The sequence below is a fragment of the Pieris napi genome, chromosome 12 (assembly GCF_905475465.1).
Source record: "Pieris napi chromosome 12, ilPieNapi1.2, whole genome shotgun sequence".
NCBI lineage: Eukaryota > Metazoa > Arthropoda > Insecta > Lepidoptera > Pieridae > Pieris > Pieris napi.
In genome coordinates, this window is record NC_062245.1 from 5,243,878 (window position 1) to 5,261,688 (window position 17,811).

Sequence of the window (17,811 nt, forward strand, 5' to 3'; positions counted from 1 at the left end):
CTTCGGAACATACTCGTACTTACCTATGTAAATATTTTGTAGTAATAATCTACCAAGTTATTTCTATAAATATTATTTGTTATCTAGTATTTAATTTCAATTAACCTTAACTATGGAGTTTGAAACAAATCCGCAACGGTTGTGCACGCATTGGTCTTAAATAAACGACAGCGGGTGAAACCAAGTTATTACGTATTCAAGTTACACTTTGATCGAAGTATGTTAACAGCTAGATATTTCATTGTTTAATTTTGCTGTAATCAGCGCTTCAGAAACAGGAGTTCATTGTTCATTCTAGTTTAAATTGCTTCTCAATAACCATGTTCCCGGGTATCGGTCAAAACTTTTTTAATCTACCCTCCGTTTATTGACCTGAAATTTTCTCTTTAATCTCCACTAGGCTCTGTTATGAATCTTGCTTGTTTTATATCTAAGATAATGTTAATCGTTGAATCGATTTTTAAAAGTTTTAGATTCTAAATGCAAGACAATTTGAATAAATTTAATTTAACACTTTTAATTTTACTGTGGTCTAGCTTTGATTAGGTTAATAAATAATATATTTATACAAAGTTATAAACAAGCAAAAAAATCGATCGGATTTGTCGTCGTATAATAGCGTAATATGGACAAAGGAAAAGATGGACAGATGACATTGTAGAACTAGCCGGGAAAAACTGGATGAATGTTGCTCAAGACAAAGAGAAATGGAAAAATATGGAGGAGGCTTTTACAAAAACTAGACCACTAAAAAATTAAAAATAAATCAAACTTAAATTTTGTTTAAAACTCATACTAACTTAACTAATACTAATTTCTAAGGAATGTAAACTAACCAATTGTTGTATGGATTAATAAAGCTTTAATAATAATAATAATAGCGTAATATTATATACAATAATAATAAGTGATTGACATTCTCAACATAATATGTTTTCCAAAAAAAAACAAATTTAGAATCATTATTCTATGAAAAAAGTTTTTCTATCACTAACTCCAGGTCCCCCAAAGAAAAAAACTCTTAAAACTTATTTGTCTTAAATACAATTTGATTAACGTTCATAAAATAGCTGTTAAAGTTGATGGATCGTAAATTCCTAAGTGAAGTAATAAACTGGACAAGCGCCAAGTGTGTCTGTGCCCTAAGGGTTTTAATAAATAATTATGTCTCTTTATGACGATAAAATTATAGCTGAAACGTTTTAGAACCTTTTAGTGTTTTAAACGTTAGGTTGGTTCTTGGTTAGTGAACTCTAAAAGCGGGTAATTTTGAAGTGGTGATTGGCTAATATTAATAAGAGAAGGAAGAAAGGGGAGGGGGGGGGTTATGGTAAGGTCACGTCAGTGTTAAAAAATGTAAACTGAAAATGATTGTCAGGCAGTTGGCAGTTGCTTTTATCTAAAAACTTCTCTTCCGATTTTGTTGAAACTAAGACTGTTCTCTAGAGAAAACAGTCTCCACTGATTTTGATCAAAGGATCATCTCGATATGTCTTTAAATTTTCTCTTGTTATATTTATTTCAACTTAATCCCATACAGACCAAATTAAAACCTCCATTTGTCTCAGAACTACACATATTACTTTTCATGACAGATAAAACAATTTGCTAGACAGTGGCGAATGAGTACTGTCCTAGTATAATAGTATTGATTAAACGACATTTAACAAACGAGATTTTAAATACACTTTCCCAAGAAAATAATTGCTAACGATACTTTATTGTTTATGATTAATGAATAACATTTTTCGTCATTATACGTTTATATCGATAAAAGTCCGAACGAACAATAAGTTATTTATTTATTTTAATATCCACGACATCGGTGGAAATTGGTTTCACCTTGCAGTTCGCAAGTCGATATTGATTTTTAAAGTATAACTTAACCGATAATTTTCTGTTTAGCAGGCTTTTTCTAGTAAGTATGCTTTTTGGAACGAAGTTCCTTATCGCGCGTTGTGAAAGGGGGCTAGACGGAAAAAATTCTTACGAAAAGTTGTCACGACACTTTTTTGCTATTTGCTATTGTAATACACCGGTTCTCGTCCGATCACCGAAGTTAAGCAACGTCGGGCGAGGTCAGTACTTGGATGGGTGACCGCCTGAGAACACCTCGAGAAAATCTATCATACTGTTATGATACCAATTAACATATAAATTAATCGAAAGGAATTTCCTTCCATCCGGGTGTCCCGTGACACCTCTAAAGTTTTTTTATTTATACATTTTGTAGTGGAAACTTTCAGGCGTGGGGTACAGTGCACAGATATAAAGTATGATTAGTGCACCTAGAATAAAAATAATGGCGTTCCTGATTTGTGATGATTTGTTTTTTTATAGACAACTTTATAGCCTTCTATGCCTGACACACGCCGTCGTCGTTTTTAGTCTTAGGCGTCGGTGAAGGAATGAGAGGAAACCATGTCGGGTACGGGCGAGTGTTAAATGCGCACATGGAATGACCAAAGCAGAGGATCGAACCTACGACCTCGTTGAAAGTCGCACGGTGATGACACCAGGTCAACACTGCTCCATCTGCAGCATCCAGAGCATGTTTTTATAGCAGAGCGATGAAATACTGTAAGCAGTAAGGATTCTCAAATTCAAATAACAGATCACGCAAGTTAAAGTTTAGTGTTACAGTTTTTTATTTTTAGTATGCTAGAGCAGGAGTAGTAACGGTAGTAAAAAAAACGATATAAGCGTTCGTTTTGACCTATTGTACCCTTATTTATATAAGGGCTTTCAACTCTTAAATATTTAGACTTTTGATCCTGTATTCCATTTCGTTTCTCGAATTCTAAAACTGCTAGACCCAGGGTCGGATTTAGGGGAGGGCAACCGGGGCCCCCACAAAAGAGAGAAAATTAATATTTTAAATTCCGACTGGTAATCGACTTTTTTTTAAATATATTTTTATATGTTTGTTAAATACTAAAATAATCTTAAAACTTGGTTTCAAAATAAATTATTAATTGAAAAAAATTGTTAATTTATTTGGGGCCTCCGCTTCTTTGTTGCCCCGAGTCCAACAGACCTTTAAATCTGGCCCTGGCTAGACCAATATTGAAACAAGTTAAAATTTCTGTATAAGTAATCATTCAAATGAAATGTTAATATTATTATTATTTGTATACGAGTACTGATTTCTTAATTGGCTATCAAGGCAAGGAATTCCACTCAAAACATTGCGTTTGCAGTAATTTTATGATGGATCCAATAAACAAAAGATCCAATTTTGTTTCAAATTGCTAAGATATAGGAATATTAAAATTTTATGTTTTATATAAAAGTGAGCAATTGTTACAACACACTGTAATATAAAAAAAAACTCTTTCATATTTCGATAATAACCATAAGCTCCTGATTTACATAAATCATTAAATCTTTATACCACGAAACTTATTCATGTATTTTTCTATTTGTATTGTTCAATGATTTTTTTATGATTGTACTTAAAACAACGGGTGGTAGTCAAATTTTGGCGAAGAATTTACCTAAGCTCCCAAAGATATTACCAGTTCTTAAGGGAAAATTATTGAATATGTAAATTAAGTAGTTTTTCGCATACATTTATCATCAAGCTCGTATCGGTGTGACAAGCAGCCCCAAGCGCTGTTCACAGGCGATAAAGGGCATTATGACTAATAAACCCAAACGGTTGACGTTATATCGTAAACAAGTAGTTAAAATCGGATACCGAAATATCGGTACGACCTATGAATCCCTGTCATAAATAATCGTCTCAATTAGAATTATTGTTTGACTGGTATTTTAAAATTACAGTTATAAATGACTATAAAATAAAATATGTTTAGTATGGAATATAATATACAGGTATCACTTATTCCACGTGATTAAATTTGTATCGGTAGACATCCCTACTCATCGGCACAGAAGACAGAGGATGAAAAAAAGGCCGAAGGAAAAAGCCGGCATAAAAACTCTCGGTACTCTTTTATCAAATCATCATACAAAAATTACTATGGCAAATAAATAGAAGAAACCAGAAGGAGGAAGATACGGTCCGCTCTTTATTTGTATTAAATTCCAAACTGAACGGAAACCTCACAGTCCAGTTTCCGGAAGCAGCAAATGTAAATTTTATTTTTAAGTAAACATAACCATGGTAACAAACACGGTATATTTAGGGTCTGTTTCACTATGTATGGATAAAGTACCAAATAGCTATGTATATATATATATATAGTATGTATAGCTATGTGGAACCAGCTGCCCACTGAAGTATTTCCGAACCAATTCGACTTAGTGTCCTTCAAGAAAAGAGCGTACCTATTCTTAAAAGGCCGGCAACGCACTCGCGAGCCCTCTGGCATTGAGAGTGTCCATGGGCAGCGGTATCACTTAACATCAGGTGAGCCTCCTGCCCGTTTGCCCCCCGTTCTATAAAAAAAAAAAACTAATAAATTATTTGGAAGATAAATTGTGCTATTTGACATTCATCGGACTTATAACTTATGATGGACTTTATGTGACGAATAGCGCTATCTGACAATCGTGAAACGCAACAATAGTGTTTATCCTACCAATAAGTAATAAATAGCTAATTTGGAACTTATGTAGAACTTATCCGTATATTGTGAAACAGACCCATAGTCTACGTTGCTGCTATAGTTTGAGATTGTTGAAAAAGCCTTCATTCATTTAACTCATAACTAGAGGTTTGATTGTAAATCACTAATTTAGGACACATTCAAATTTTGATTGATTATCATTAATTAGAACAGCTTATAATTGTAATTAGGGGATTACTGGTAACAAATAGTTGAAATGCAAATTCCGTAACCGTGGTATCAAACGCGGTTTCGTTCACGTTTTACGATGTGGCTGGAATAGTTTTAGATAGTCGAAAAAGCTGTCGAAACCTTGTTTATATTTACACATTCATTATGCTCAAGGTTGTAACTTGAGGTTTCATTATAGATCATTAAACTATGGGCCATTATTGAATATCAGATCAGCTTACAGCAGAAAACGTCACTCAAGCGTAGGGGTGGGAGTTGGGACTAGCGAGACAGCGTGATGTCTAGGCGAGTGGGGGGGCTTATGAATATTAGAAATATAATTAGGCTTTTTCCAACAAGAGAAATTTAGATAAGTATACATTATATGTATATAAAAGAAGGTTTTTAGGGAAAAAGAAAAAAAATATTAAAATTAGCTCATAATTGTAATTAGGGGATAACTGGTAATGTGAAGTTGAAATGCAAAATAATGTATTGTTTATTCGATTATTCTATTTATTTACACTTTATTGGCTATAAGTAAACATTCAAACACACAAAGACTTGGTATCATGTGCTTTATTTATAAAAGATCACAGAGTAACGCAGAGAAGTGCAAAAACGGAATTATTCCACGTTACAACACTTACCATTCGTATCTCCGAATATCTGTAAAGAAAAGTTTTATGTTTAATAGATTTATAATTGCCATTTATTTTTGTATGTGTTATTTATATATATATACATCTAGTTATAATAATAATAATTACACAATACATAGTAGCTAAAAACTTTTTTAAACACAAACATCGAACGCAATTTCTATTAAAAAGATAATTTAAAAGAAAAAATTAGACAAAAATTTAAAAAAAAACATTGGCACTATAACCGTTTAGGCTAGGGCCTGAGGCGTCTGAATCGGTTTCGTTATTATTTCTTTTTCCAAATAGCCAATCAGATATCTTCCTCACACAAGCCGTCAACATTTTGGGTCTAAGGCATGTCATGCCATGCAATTTCCAGGTGATGTCTTTCATCGTACGAGCGAGTGTTGTGCGCATTGCACATAGACAGAAAGTCCATTGGTGCACAGCAGTGGATCAAAGTCAAAGTCAAATCATTTATTTAAATTAGAGCACCTAAAATGGCAATTTTGAACGTCGAAGATTCTAGTTTCCCCTTCCAAAAGGTAGTTTCGTGTGGAAGAAGAATGGGCAAGAAACTCCACACTTACTCTTTTAAAATAGGTTTACAATATTTTGTTTACATTAGTTAAATAATTATATGTGAAGACCATGTACTCTTAGAATAAAACTACTATACTAAAAAAGTATACATGTTCCTCACATATTTACAGATCAAACCTACGACCACAGGTAGAGTGCCAAGCTACTAGCCCAACCCTGCCCAGACAAAAATAACAGGTAAACTAACTTTTTTTATTATACATGATTAACGAAAGAATTTAATTTTAAAAGAGTTTAAGTATATAAGACAATGGATTGTTCATTATAAATGAGCATGTCTTAGTCTCCAACGATCAATAATGAAAAATAAATGAGTGCTGTCCAGGAACGAACTAACCAAAGACAATGGCACGCTTAACCACTACTGTCTTTGACAATAATTATATTTTTTTCCTTTATTAATGATAATTTATTATTTTTATAAAGTATTTGTTAATAAAAGCAGTGTGGCTCATCACTGTGGTCGTGCGTTTGAATCACTTTATATTCACGGAATTTTCTTTCTAAGAACGCAATTACGGCGAAGTCAAACAGTGAAACAATTTCTTTTTTAATGGATGCAAATGGACAGGAGGCTCACCTGGTTTTAATTGATACCGCCGCCCATGGACACACATTGCCCGAAAGCTCGCAAGTGCGTTGCCGGCCTTTTAAGAAATGGTACGCTCTTTTCTTGAAGGACCCTTAGTCGTCGATCGTAAGTCTCAAATACAAAAATCGATGACGTGTATCACTCATAGAAGGCTGATCACCTACTTGTCTATGAAATAAAAATAATAGAAGAAACGATGCAATCTGAGATCAAAAGGCTGGTATTCTTTATATACTAATAGGGTACATTAAGATGAAAATACGTTTCTCTCATCAAAAAGCATTGCAACTCTACAAAGTCGCTTACACGCAACTTTTAACATTGGAACAAAAGCTTTCAGAGCAAAATTGTAAAAATTGTAACTTTGAAAACAGTTTTCACGGCTTTCATATATCGTTACGTACTTCGTTAAGTTTCACATTTTAACTGGAACTCTGTTATAGGGTTCTCTTTGGAATTTAGTGGTGCCATAAATATCGATTGCGACTTTATTTCTATCATAGTTAAAATGTAGATAATAAGGTAATACTTTCGTATTATTGGTAAATGGTAAGATAAATAAATATATTTCGGATTGGGTTCAAAATATATTAAACCTTTTGCAATTTTCTAACAAAAATACGTTAATATACGACCTCACAGGTCGTGTTTAAACACCTCATAACATGTAAAGCGGCCTACGCATTCACCGGTAGTGAACGGCGGTTCTGGCTTCAATAATGAGTATTTATTCCCCGATCCCAAGGTTGCGACTTCAGCCTTGCGATTCCGTAACTCACTTTTCGAACTCTCACAACGGTTTTAGCAGCGGCGGTCGCGCTCAAATCAGTCATAAAGCAGTCATTTTACGATTTGGCATTCTGATTAAGAATAAACTACAAGCTCCCTCATTATCTTAAGAGAACTACATCGAAATTTCATACAAAAACTTCAGATACACATTATCACTGCACAGCCCTGCGATTCTGTAACTCACTTCACGAACTCACACAGCGGTTTTCGCATCGGCGGTCTCTCTCAAATCAGTCGTGAAGCAGTCATTTTATGATTTGGCATTCTGAAACGGTGGGAGCTTGTACTTTATTGTTTATCAGAATGCCAAATCATAAAATGACTGCTTCACGACTGATTTGAGAGAGACCGCCGATGCGAAAACCGCTGTGTGAGTTCGTGAAGTGAGTTACAGAATCGCAGGGCTGTATTCGCGTCTGTACAATCGGCCTATGAGGTTTGGAAAAGAGAATGTGCCTGCGCATACTCTTGAAGATTGTCTTTATGCCGGGCTTATCTAATCCGTAGAGCTTCATTATTAATTACACTGTTAATGAGATAATTATGTAATACAATAATTAACAGTAATTAATATATTTTGTTAGATTTTATAAAACATTGTTGACAAAAAATTAAACCCGAAATAAATTTTTCAGGTTCATATACGGAACCGATTTTATGTTTCGTTAAAAATACTTTTTATTCTCATAACCATTTGTTACGTCCAGAGCAAAATTGTTAAGCGGCCATTTAAAAGTTCTAATTCAGATTTGTCAGCGAGCGTGTTTTGTATTTTACATAGCAAGTCAGTAACAATCAAAAATATTTAACTATATTAACAATCCATGGGTCCCGGGTTCGATCCCCGGCTGAGGCGAACATCGATGTGATGAGCATTTGGTGTTGTTCTTAGGTCTTGGGTGTTTAAATATGTATTTATATGTATATCTATCTATAATATGTATGTACATATCCGTTGCCTAGTACTCATAACACAAGCTTCACCAGCTTGCAATGGACTAGGTCAATTGGTGTGAATTGTCTTAAAAAAAAAAAAAAATAGACCTTTGTTATAAGTAGATTAGAAATAATTTAGAACTGAAAGGGAGGATTTTCGACCAGTCTAACCGCTGGCCTTCGGGCCGCTCAGTCCAAGACAATACCCATTGGGGCCTTCAGGATTGTCAAGAAGTTGTTAGTTTAATTTTGTTAGCATTTGCAGATGTATTGTTTGTAGATGTATATGTGACTATATGTGTTTTGTTTCGCGGAAATCAAACCCAGTCTATGGCGAATGGACGCGCATGGCGAATACCGTGAGACTGTGAAAACAATTTTCTCATAATAATTGCTGCTTTTATTTAGAAATTTAATAAAACTGCTCATGTATTATTAAAGTAATGCATATTTTGTCCAACACAAAGTTTACTATAGAAAATATTTTTCTGAGAACAAAGCCTCTAATATTGCAACGTAAAGCGATTTATAAGTGCATTTCTCCTGTGTATTAAATCACCTTTACAGTTTCCGATTTAGGCCTGATCCGATTTTACGCATTTATTAAACGCTATGCAAAATCAATGGTTTTTATAGTAGTTCTATTGATATAGCAGCTTTCATATGATTTCATAAATGTTTACGTTTATATTTTGGTGCTGCTATTTGTGTAGATCTCACGCTTTGGAAGCTCAGACAAACATAGGAAGGTAATTTTAGTTTGACACTACTGCGTCTCTACTATGTTATGTTCCAGAACGCTTGCGAAAGTAGTTGTCAATGTAGTATTTAGTGTAATATTACAATATTACATGTTAAATAATAATGATGGAGTTATGAGAGCTATATGGTGCTTATGTAAATATTAAAAACTTAACAAAATAACAACCTGTCAACGAGGAATGAAACGCAGTGTACTATTTTTGAAACTAAAGGATGGATAAGAAATACAGAAATAAGAGGTAAAACAAAAATTATTGATACACTACCTCAAAAAAATAAGTGGAAATGGAATCTATAGCTAATTTTGTATAAAAGTAGGTATGTGTGTAGCTTTTGTAAATAGTATTATTTCAAGGAATAAATTAGGCTTATTATTATATTAGAAATTATAATAAATACCTTCTGTATAGAACAGTATTAAAACACAAAACCACAATACAATGCCAACGTAATCTCGTTTACCACATCGTGTCGTATAGTATAAAAGTACACTTTAGCTTGCAGTTTTTCCATTAACACAGTTATGGAGCTGTCGTTTCTGGATTATAAGTGAGAGCAGTTTCATTTAACGTTCACTCTAAAACAATGGTTTACTTTAAGTTTTAATTAAACAATTTGTCCAGGAAATTAAAAATGTCGTGTTATATAAATGGTCATGTAATATCGCAAAGCTTAATTCTATGAAATTTATAGTTTAGCAATTGAAATATTATTAAATATAAAAATATGATAAGGACATATAAGCTTTGCTTTCTGATTTATTACGATTCGTGACGTCAATCCAGGTCATTTAATTTGTCAATTGAACTGTCATGCATACCATAACCACGTGGATTTTAAGACGACCAGCGGTGACGTGTATACAAACGAATTAAAAAAAAAAACCGGTATTGTTTTTATCGATCACCCGTATATGCCATTTATATAATCATTCACTTGCTCTGATTAATTGTGCTTTCCATGTAGTTCTTATATTGATGATAATCAAATTCATACGTGCAAAATTAAACACAAATGAAAGTGGGAAGACACGCGAAGAAGTTTGTGCCGAATTTAATGTGCCAAAATCTACTCTTTGTAGAATAATTCAGAGTAAACATAAAATTTAATCACAATATTCTGAAGGACAAGGAAAACTAAAACGTGTACGTTTATCAGAATATCCTGAACTTGAACAGTGTTTGCTAACATGGGTCAAGCAACTTCGTAACAAAAACGTTCCGGTAAGTGGACCGATGATTAAAGAAAAGGCACAAGATTTCGCGCGAAGGCTCGATATTCATAATTTTTAATGGAACCCTCTGTAAATGAGACAGATATTTATTTATACCTGTATATCTGAGACACTGGGTAAGTGGAATACCTCTATAAGTGAAACGACATTGCAGGTCCCTTGATGTCTCACTTAACCAGGTTTCACTGTATTATTATAATCTAGTGGCGCTATATCCATATATCGATTTCATCTGTTTCGTTGATCAATTTTATTTCATAGACTTTTGTGTCCAGGGTATACCGGTTTCCTCATGATGTTTACATACACTGAAGCAAGTGCGTAGATCAAATGAAACATTGGTGCTCTGCTGTGATTCGAACGCTCGATCTCAGGGTCGAGAGCCAGTAGACCAACATGGCATCCAAATATCTTTAATTGATTAAATATAAAATATACAAATTTTCATGACCCTTAAAATTCTTTTAAAAACTAATTTGAAATCCTTTGAAAAAGCTTCGATATTTTGGGATCAGCAAACTTCAAAATTTGAATAGTTGAAGGGTACTTGATTAAAATTCATTAGACTTTCAAATCTTCGACCGCAAGGAGGTTTACTAAAATCATAAAATATTGAATATTAATCGGAAATTTTAGCTTGCCACAAACAAATGCCGGAGCCTGTAATTTTAGTTAATTCAGCCGGAGATGAATTAACTAAAATTACAGAGAATACAGATACCGGCAAACATCTTGAACAAATGTCCTTGCCTGCGCAGAAGCGATTTTTAGGTAAATCAGTTGACGTTTGTGTCCCGCGCTGCGATACAATGCGTAAAGTTTCCCCCACTCCCTTGTTTAATGCTCAAGAAGTTTGCCGGTATCTGTACACAGAGTACACGTTAAATCTTTTTTAATTGCAAACATTATTATTATTTAATCTATTACCTCGCCTGGCGTACACAGCGTCACAGAAAGGGACTTTCTGAACTTACTTACTTTGTGGAACCAGTTGCTATTGCATCTTACGACTTAGGAGTGTTCAAAACAGAGCATTTCATTCCCTCAATGGTTGGCAACACACACTCATGCACCCGTCGTTGCAGGTGTCCATGGGCGGCAGTTCGTTTGTCTCCTACCCATAAAGAAATATTTCTTTACAGCAACAGCATAAGTTACTTTTAGTAGGAGGAACCGCTCCTTTATTAAAATAAATGTCAATTTTTTGCGCATTGAAATAAATATCGCATGGGTATATATTTTATGACAATCTGACGCGGAAGTCGAATTATCAAAATATCCGGAAAAAATGTATTGTATTTTACGATTTATTAATGAGATTAAGATTAAAATCGTATTTGCCTAAATATTTATTTAATTTCAAACTATATATGACTGTCTAGGCTTGGTTTCTGCCATCTTTACTCGTGGTAGACATGGATAATAAGAACGAATAAAACGAATAATTTAAAATATGTATTACTTACTCGGCTACTAATAAAGCCCTTTTAAACACTAAAATCTAAAGCTGTCTTGAAGTATCGATGAGTATAAAAATAGTAACATCTAAAGAAGTTGATTAAAACAAAGAATATACATGAAAAGCAGTGAATAAGAAACAAGAATGAATCTGTTTTAACAAAACCATCAAACAGGCCGTAAAATAAATTTAGACAATCGTTTAATAAAATTATGAGTTGGCGCAAGCCTTCTGCGGTCACATTACGGTCCCAATATAGTATGTTAAATGGGTCACGAATTAAACGTTAATTTAATACGCGCTGTACATATTAATGAAATGTCTGTGCTATATATATAATCAGTAGAAACATCGTGTCGGTTTAGTAAATATATAGATAAGTAAGTGTAGCGTATTTGAGAGATAAGTGAAAGAATTTGGTGAAGCTTCACTTCTTCGATATTTAGCAAAATAATAATAGTTAAAAGTAATACTGAAAGCCAGTAATTGGCAGAAGATTGCGCTGGAAGTTTCTTGTATTGGATTCCCAGACACTTTACAGAGCCAGGAGAGAGTGAGTAATTAAAAATGGATAAATAGAATACTTAAATAAAAAGTTTGGCACCTTGCGCTTGCGCCTGCTTTGCGCCTATGCACTTGAACCGCAAGTTCTCCTCATTTTTGCAGTTTATTATTTTCGGCCTGCCCTGCGGCCGCGCTAGCTTTTGTGCTACAATCCTGTAATATTTTGTAATTAGCTTTCCAATTTTGTCGTTAATTTAGCCCCTTTGGGTTGAATATTCCAGGTGTCATTAACTACACTGTTCCAAACTATATCTAATAAATAAAATTCTCGCGTCACAATGTTCGTTCCCATACTCCTCCGAAACGGCTCGACCGATTTTTATGATTTTTTTTAAACATCTTCAGTAAGTCTGAAATCGGATACTATATATCTTTCAAACCCCTAAATGTTAATGTCCACCCCAATAAAATTATTTTTATTTTTCAGATATTTTTTTTTGTTTTTATTTTTTTATGATACAACATACAAAAATACATACCCCCCAATTTTCACCCCTCTACGATCAACCCCTATTTTTTATTATGGAATTTTTTTTTTATTGAACTAAAAATTTTTTTCCTAGAATTAATATACAAGGCAAAACAACGTTTGCCGGTTCAGCTAGTTATTTATAAATGCATTATTTATAAATTACATCTCAATCATCAAATATGCTTTAGAATTTATTACTAAGCGTTATTAAAATCTAAGTTCATCTAAGCATTTTCTATTGAATTTTATTCATACTCCGTTTAATATCTCCAAAGAAGGTTATTCGCATTCCATAGGAGTTGCATTCAAGAAAGGCCGAGTCAACAATGAATATGAGTTATGATGTCAGAGGGAAGAATTGCTGAAAGAGGTCCGATTACTCTCACTTAAGCGTTATAAACGGTAGAACCATATAGAACATTATTTACCCCAATTCAGGACAAACTATTTAAACTGTAATCCAAAATTTTTTATATCTAACAATTTTTTTAAACCATTTGAACTAATGAATTGGTCTTAGTGCACGTTAGTATTAAGTGCTAAACAGTGAGTGAAAATATATAACACAAGAATACAGTGGCTTCCCTTTAATAGAGACTGTAAGCAGTGTTATTGGACATTTTATTATGTTAAAAATCCTTATTAGGTTAGACTTAAATTACTTATTAGTCTTAAGTTAGGCTAGATCGTAATGTTCCATGCTGTCTTAGTGAAGACAATAGAAAAAAAATTACAATTAATCGAAAAACATACACATTAAGTACAAATAAAATAATTAATCACTATTAAACTACGTAACTACTACATAATTAAAGACCTTTCATACAAATCTATGGTTATTTATAAACATTGGAAATCAAAAGTGCATCACGCATTTTTACTGAACCTCACGGATTTAACTGTGATAACTTTTATCTCTATAAAGACGCGACACTTAAATTCATTTTGAAAATTCAGTAAATAACAAATACGAAATAATTTATCTACGCCATTTGTCATAGTGTTTATCCCGCACAAAATGGCGTCGCGCTGTTTCCCGCCAAAATAATTAAACGTTTCAATCTCTGCTTCACAAACGCGGGGTTATTATAATTTTATGCACCACAAATAACTGAGAATGTATATTTTTGAATGTAATTAATCAAATTGTTTTAAAGTGCATTATTCTATATAAGTTAAGGAAATGTTAAAGTTAATGTTTAGAAAAGATTAACATCACTACATAGTATAATGGTGGCTGTACACACTCGGCGAGAGCCTCTCGCCGAGAGTCTCGACCGAGAGGACCGAGAGAAGAGCGCAGCCTGTACACACTCGTTACGTTATTTGTATTTAAAACACCGTTAATAATGGACGTGGAAACCGCTGCTGCTGTTTGTCTTTGTGCAATAAGTTATTATAATTTTCTTCACGTTTACCATAAAAAAAAAAATTACGAAGCCATGGCGAAGAAGAAGATGGTGGATGGTTACTATGCACCGCAACAGAAATAGGTAATTAGGTTCATAAAGTTTTAATATTATCCAAAATTGTAAATTGCTACTTGTATGTATGTTTTACCTTTTATATGTCATTCATTTATTTTGTACTTTAACTCTAACTCTAATTCGCGTTCGTTAGACCACATTGTGCGATACGTCCTGTCACAACCACAGTCATCGAGCAAGTGATTGAACGAGTGTGTACAGGTCGCTCTCGTTTTACTCGCGAGACCCTTTGACTCGTGCGCAAAAAACCGACAGGCGACCGAGAGAGGCGAGACCGACTGCGAGGAAGCGAGGCGAGACGAGAGCTCTACTGTACACTCTCGCCCTCGGCCTGTCTCGGGGTGTCTCGCCGAGTGTGTACAGCTACCATTAAACAAAGTCGCTTTCTCTGTCCCTATGTATGCTTAAATCTTTAAAACTACGCAGCGGATTTTGATGCGGTTTTTTATAATAGAGTGATTGAAAAGGAAGGTTTATAAGTATGTATAATAACATCAATTAAATATGGATGGAGAAATACTGTTATTTTTAAGGTTTCTAATGTGATGTCGTAAATCGTAAATAATTACATTTTTTCCGCTTACATTGCGAACCCTACGAGATTTATCAAAATAATATACTAAGTATTGTACACATTGAAAAGGTCTACCGAAAACTCCACGATAGTATATTATGTCTACCTCTTATGGAAATCCCACAATAACATTTTTTTGTGATTTACTTTTTACGACAAATAATGGCTAATTTTTGAAGCGATTTTAACCAATACAGCATTAATCCTTATCCAATTAAATACCTTAAATACATTTTTAATTTATTATAGATCTATATGGCCCTTAACAGCATATGATTTACATGAATATTTTCGAAGATATTTCGAACATATTTAAAAATTGCGGGACGCAGCGCGTCGGAGGCTGCGGTTCTCCCTATACTCTATAGCACTTTGCATTTAGTATCAGCATTGCATCCGTGCGAAACCGGGGCGGGTCGCTTGTAATATATGTTCAACACGTTATACCCTATCAAAAACAAAATGTTTTCTGCTTTCTTTTGCTTCAGTTGTCAAAGAATCGGGCATTTATTTTAATATTTTATAGCTAAATTGCAGTTATGTAATATCTGTTATCAAAGATAATTAAAAAAGAATATATCTTGGTATAAAAAACTTTTTATTCCCAATTGTGCAATGATATTGGATACTTACTTTTGAATAAAAAAAGAAATGAAAATAATTGCGTCTTTTTCCATTCACTATTTAAGTGTATTTTTATCGAGTTTTTGTTTTTCAGGTATACTACAAAGCACCATGTAACACTTGGAAGAAAGCGTGAAAACAAGCAGACAAGAAGCAAGTCCCAACTGCTTAATGTACATGTATTATTTAAGCTCAAGGCCCGTTCAAACAAAGCTTGTTTCTTATACGAGCATGTTAAAGTCCTGTATAGGGTATGACAGAGGATCATTTCTCATCATTCATTGCCTCTCTTTACCTGACACACCTTGAGTTTTGGGTCTAAGACTATATATTATATTTGCGATGTTTTCCAACAACGTATGTACAAGCAAGTTATCCATTGGTACATGGCCGGTGAAACTCAGTTTAATTAATGTCCTGTGTACTCTCATTAACATTATGAGATTACCAATATTCAGTGCAACCAATTCTGGACACGCAATCGCAAAATGTTATTATGGGAAAACATGCAAACTCAGCGAAAATACCTAATCTCCTTTAATCATGAAAGTTATGTATACAAATGTTATGCTTATATCTATGATTACTATGAAATTCCCGCAACCATTGTAGCATGGAAGAGTCAGCTGCCTTGCGATTCTGTAACTCACTTTTCGAACTCACACAGCGGTTTTCACAGCGGCGGTCGCGCTCAAATCAGTCGTAAAGCAGTAATTTTACGATTTAGCATTCTGAGCTCCCTCCGTATCAGAATGTCAAATCATAAAATGACTGCTTGACGACTGATTTGAGCGAGACCGCCGCTGCGAAAACCGCTGTGTGAGTTCGAAAAGTGAGTTACAGAATCTCAAGTCTGTAGTCAGTAGCTGATCTGTTCTTCCATATTATGTCAAATTATTTTGACACACTTTAGTCATACGTACCGTTAAGCCTTGTTTAATCGTATCTCTGTTCAAATAACTTAATTTATCGTTAATTCTAAATTATGTCTGTGTATATAAGCCATATTTATAGCAATTTATAGAAGTTACTATTATGAGACGAGAGCTGAAGCCAAGAATGAAGCAATTGTCTGACCCTTTCAGCTGGAATGTTAAATGTCTTGTGAAAAAAGATTAGACAACGATTCAGCAACTAGTTAATATTTCTGCTTGATTGAGTTTACTACATCTTACCTAATCTTGAAGGATGTTTATGACATCCCGGCATGAAATAGGGTGACTTTGTGTTTATGACCGTGGCGCCCTAAAAGCGATTTCTTTTTTTTTGCCGTAGGAAATATATTTTTTTTGGGAATTGTATCTCGTTGTTGGCCTTAAGGACTTTTGCAGCTCAGCTCGGGCTGTTTTGGCGAGCGTAGCTCAGCCTGAATGGGCGTTATTCCCTGGGCGTCTCCTGTGAGACTTGGACCTCGGCTTGGGCCGTCGCGGGGTGGTCAATCGCCGGAAGGGCAGGACGGAAGCTCACTGGAGTGAGTGAAGTACGAACAATTTAAGGTTTTTATCCAAATTGGATTAGCAATCTATAATAATTCCTTAAACCGTTTAAAGTAATGTAGGAATTTTTAAGGGTTACTTGCTTTGCATAAACGTTTTTCTTAAATCGTTTAGAATATTTCTAATTTAATGAGACTGTAGATAGCACGCCTAAGATTTAGAAACCTCTTCAATCGTGACATTGTCAACGTCATTGGATCATAATTTAATTACATAACTAGATGACCCGGTGAACTTCGTATCACCTACATAATATATTTGTGTATAAACTTTATACAAACATTTAAAAACAGACCAAAGAGATCGGACCTCATACTACAGCTATGAAACACATAAGTTTCCGAAAGAATCTATTAATATATGACAACTTAGTGACAATTCATATTTCTAAAAAGACAAAACATATCATATATATACCAGCTGTTCCTAGCTTTTATTGGAAAAGTAAATTGTCGTTATTAGTATTTTTCTTTACTTTTTATTTACGTTTAAACATTCCATGAACTTCCACAAATATTTCAAGATCATAATTGGCCAAATCGGTCTTGCCATTCTCGAGCTAAACAAACAGCAAATCATATTTGTAAATAACTATAATAAGATCATATATGTTACGGATCCTCATCAACACAGATATAGTAAATAAGTTTTAAATGTAATAATATCCTGTAGTATGAAAGTTACGTGCCGAGTTAATTTCGGTGTCGGCTGTTGTAGAGATGTTATAATGTATGTTAAATGAAACTTTTTGTTTGAAGCTGGGTGTCAACTGGCTTTAATCGTTTAACATGAGCTTATAACTAACATAAAATTAGGGGTTGCGACGC

The 17,811-nt window shown here is 34.0% G+C and overlaps 1 protein-coding gene across 2 annotated transcripts in view; it reads right to left on the reverse strand.

The window, feature by feature from the left end:
* Positions 1-17,811, reverse strand: part of LOC125054677 (octopamine receptor beta-2R) — a 121,517-nt gene that overhangs the window by 28,543 nt on the left and 75,163 nt on the right. Inside the window, exon 3 of one of the 2 annotated variants that reach the window (XM_047656693.1) lies at positions 5,396-5,414. The exons of the other annotated variant lie outside the window; for it this stretch is intronic. The gene's annotated coding sequence lies outside the window, so the exon portion shown is untranslated. The remainder of the gene's footprint in view (positions 1-5,395; positions 5,415-17,811) is intronic. 2 annotated transcript variants of the gene reach the window in all.